Here is a 4,920-nt window from a genome sequence, read left to right on the forward strand (position 1 = left end):
TGATTTTTTGTGTGTGTGTTGTAAATATAATTTATTCCAAATCAGTATTCTCATCAGTTCAGTCAGCTTTAACATATATAAATCGGCATATTTATGATATTTTAACCTTTATAAAGGGCATTTTTCCCTAATCGTTTGCTTCATCTTTCATGTAAAATTCTTACATTTTATCAATAAATTACAATAGAATAATAAGATGCTAAAGGGCTGTTACCAATCAAATAAACTGCATTAAATAATGTAATGAGATTATTTTAAATATTTTTTGAATATACAAATAAGAAATATTATTTGTGCATAGAAATAATATTCATAAACCGCCAGTAGGAGGCGGCAGGCGACCATCTTAATGAGTGAGTCATTGATGCAATGTGCATAAAGTTAAAATACTGAAGTTTTAAAAAAGAATGTTTCATTTGATTCAATTTTAGATGATGGAATATGCAGAAAGAATTAGAATTAAGCAGAAAGGTCTATTGCTTTATAGCGTATTCATTTCGTGCATCATGTTTTTGAAAAGTAACTAGTAAAGTAACTAGTAAAGTAACTAATTACTTTTGAAAATAAGTAATCAGTAAAGTAACTGGATTACTTTCTTGGAGAAGTAATCAGTAATCAGTAACTAATTACTTTTTCCAAGTAACTTGACCAACACTGGTACAGACATGATCTTAATTCCATAATATCCTTAAACATAACAATATTGCTGGCCATAAACTGACAAAGTGCGCATCCGGTGTGCGATACCTCGAGTTGTCATAGACGCGACGCGGTGCTGCGCTTCACGTACAGTGTGCGACCGCCTTTAGATTATTGGCAGCATAAAAAAACAAAACGATGTGACAGCCATGGGCTGAACAATACAAGTTACCGGTAATATCCATCGAGCCTATGAACTAGTTGCCCGAAACACATCAACAAGAAAGAATGAAGGCTACCCTGTAAAACAACTGCAATCATGTGATACAAAAGGACCCTATTCATCACTATCATCATCACCGTGATCCTCAACTACAAGTTCATTGGCGAATTCCTCCTCCTCGTCGCTCTCCTCCACTTTTCCCTCTCCGGCCTCCGCTAACTCTGTCTGCCTTGCTTTGCGCTAACAGCTCCCATCCAGATGCGCAGGGCTCTCTTGCGTGCGCAATATGCTCCATAGAACTGGCCTAAACAGACGATCTGACAGGTTTTAGAAGATTAAATACAACCCGAAACTAAAAAACAGACCGGGCCTCTATTTGAGACCGGCCTTTATTTATCCAAACCTGTAGCCACACCAGGTGTAAAAGAGACAGGCGTCTATTTGGGACTCGGCTATTATTTGAAGTTTTACGGTAATTAAAAGTTGAAGCAGCTAACCAAAAACAGACACGTGTGAAAGTAAAATGTAACATTTAATTGTACTTAAGTATTCAAAAGTGAACTTCAATAGAATCAAATAGAATTTCCTGAAGTATGATGCACCTGTTTACCTGCAATTTCCTCAATGTCCTAACCACCTAGCTCTGAAACCAATATCCTGAAATGTGAATTTGTTTAAATTCTGAAACATTGGTTCTTTTTTTTTTTTTTTTTTTTTTTGCCGTTTGAACATAACTGCTTAATGCTTTAACTGCTTAACACGGTGTTTGGTGTTTTAAGCCCCCAACGGCGCCTTCCAGGCAGCGAGGGGATGGGTAGGTTTAAGGTTGAGGGTAGGGTTAGCTGCCTCTAAGGAGCCATTGGGGGCTTAAAACACCATCGAGCGCTTAACACCAATCGTGTTTTAATCAAGTCCTTCTTTAAAAGTTATTAAAACTTGTTGTTTTGGGTTAAATCAATTGTGGTGACTCAAGAGACATATCATTATAGGGTGAATAGTTTTACAAGGGCAAATAACATTTCACATTTGAATTGACTTTATTAGTTAAAGAACATGATTTTACATTTACCTCATTGTCAAGGCCACTTGGCTCAATGTAGAGTTGACATAGGGGAGACCACACTGAACTTAATATTTAATTAGAATGTTGGTTTATTAACGAATCATTTACTAAAGTCAGGAAGTGGGAAGCATAAAGGAGAATGGACAAAGAGCGCCGACCGAAGCCAGCCTCTCGTCGTCAAGCCGGAATAGCAGATAGAGAGCACGAGCCAACTGGAAGGCAGTGATTTTAAAGACTCTCTCATCGGTCCACCAATTAGCACGGCACGGCCCACCGCAACAGCTCCACCTAAAAGTGACACAGAACATCAGCATTAGGCAATGCAGGCTTGATTACCCACACCGGGCCAAGCCAGGGAGAGACACACCCAGCACTGCATAGCCGGTCGTGACACTCATTAAGACAGACACAAAATACTGTATAAACTCTTAGTAATTTGATCGATTCTGAACTCTGCTTCTCAAGATCAACTTTCCTGCAATGATTTCTCAACTTAAAAATGCACATGACTAAAAATGTAAGTATTTAGTTTCAGCAGGAATGTAGAGTTTTTGCACACAAAAAAAAGTATTTAAAAGTTTTTGGTTTATGTGTTAAGTTATGAATTATGCATCGACCAGACTGAACAAAGACCAGTACTGTGTGACAAAGGTAAAGGATGCAGAAGGGCAAGTAGGACAGGTTTCTGTCATCTCTTAAATGCCAAAGTTGTTGAAATACCAGCACCACATTTCCTTCTATTGAAAACATTACATATGTGAAAGTTATGTCAACCCTCTCCCCGCTCCCCCATGCAGTACAGTATAGTACAGTATAAATACTGACAATAACTGTGGATATCATTTGTTCAAAAAACTGCAGGAGAGAAGCATCAGGTTTTTTGTTGGACATTTTGGTAAGATTCATTTCCTTATCACAAATCAGAGCCAATACCTTCTGCTTAATCAATATTAATGATGTCTTACAAGTTATCTCAAAAGATAGTGATATTGGTGTTACAGTTGTTAAGGGTGTTTAAGATTCTTTATTTATCTTCTTTTTTTTTTTTTTACTTTAAAGAACACTTTGTGACCTACAACAAAAAGGATGGGGAAACCCGTCCCATTATATGTTGTAACACTGCTGTTTCTTCTTTCCAGTAAGTCAGAAATATTACTTTTATAAATGTTATAAATAAAATGTAATTTTTTAAATATTAATTTAAAATTCTCACAGGTGAATAATAAAATCAATAAAAAATTAATGATGATGAGATTGTTGAAAAATATTATAGGCTAATATAATGCATAAAATAAAATATCCTCTTTATAATGTAATTTAGAAAATTGCATTTGTTAAGAAGTTTGATTTTAAAATTGAATAAAAAAAAATCATTATGTACTTTTAATAAGAATGTTCTGTAACAAAATTGTCTGTTCTCCTGCAGGTGAAATTACTAAGGCACAAGGTAATGACAATATAATAATTAGTGGTACTTGTAAAGCAAATTATCACTTCTTCTTCTTCTTCTTCTTCTTCTTCTTCTTTGGAATCAAACCAGTCCACTACGTAATTAAAGCTGCAGCAGTTGAGTGCATGAAGTGTCCAATATTCCACACTTCGTTTTTCAGTTAATTAAGAGCATCATCCTTGCATTTAAAGTGTACTTTTTCTATTTGGAATTTTTACTGTGAACACTCTACTCGCACTATTTATACTACAAAACATCATAGAATAGTGCATAAGTATGAGAATCGGGAGGCATCTATAGAGTTAACATTGAAAAGACATCTGAGAGATCATGTCTCTAAGAATTTCCTTGAGAATTTAGGGTTCACAGAGACCTATTAATTTCATTGCCATGCAAGAGAGGAATAAAAGAGACGATGTGTCAAAGGGGCAAAGTTAAGGGGTGGCTGTGGCCATCGTTGACTAAAGTGTCTTTCGAAATCAAAAAATACTATGGCAAACAGTAGGAGTGAACTGTGATTGCTTCACAGTGATGACGATCGACCCCTGCCTGGCACCTTTCGTGGTGGTCACAGATGGAGCTAGCAGAGGAGTTTGAGACGACATGCCTTTCTCGGGCTTCACCCACTAGCTTCAGTGCTGTCGTGCCAGTACTGGAAGCCCGTTCTGCGGCCTCTTCCGATCTGGCCGTGGGCATGTTACTGGCATATAGTTCTGAAGAACTAGATGTCACAGGAATTGAGGCAGACATTGTCAGTGAGTCCGCCACCTCCGTTTGGCCTCGCATAGGAGGAGCTGGTTGAGTCCATGACTCAGTCTTGACTGATCGGCAGAGAGCAAGTTGCTTCAAGTATACTCGATGAACACTTCCTGATGGGTCATCAACGCTGCTCACTCATAAGCCTTCCATTTCTCTCCAATCTCCATGTTGAGGTGTCGAGATTGTCGGATCCTCCTTTATCCTTCCGGAGCTCCTCTGTGGGACTCGAGAATGTGGTGGCAAGCAGGTGATGCTCATTAACACCTGCACCAGCGGCCCCGCAGCCAGCTCCCTGTTCACTCGCTCTGCCTGCTCCTCTCCTTCATGGCGGACGGCAGCAAGTCTGGCCTCCAGCGAATGGCGGCAATTCTTCCATCCCTTCGCAGACAGCAGCCACCTCTCCACGACCCAGGAGTATGGCAGTGAGCTCTCCATCCCACCTCTTGCAAAATTGCTCCAGCACCACCGCCTCGGGCAGTCACTGGTGGTCACCGCTCCTTCATGCTGCCCGACCACATCAGCACCGCAATCCTCCTCAGCAGCGAGGGCTCTCCAACAGTGTGTCCCTCCTTCCTCCCAGGTTTCGGCAGCAATGTGATGCGATGCAGAGTCCGTACCCTCGGATTGCGAGCTACGGACGGGGCCTACGCCAAATAACTTTATATCATAATATTGCTTGCTGGGCTGTTAATAAATGTATGATTGTTACAGTTTTTATTCTCTCGAGTCTTTCTGGTAGAACTGCAAATTTGTCTCTCTGCGGGTACTTCATTGTTCCAAAGAAGG

The sequence above is a fragment of the Rutilus rutilus genome (assembly GCF_951802725.1).
Source record: "Rutilus rutilus genome assembly, chromosome: 4".
In the NCBI taxonomy this organism is placed as follows: domain Eukaryota; kingdom Metazoa; phylum Chordata; class Actinopteri; order Cypriniformes; family Leuciscidae; genus Rutilus; species Rutilus rutilus.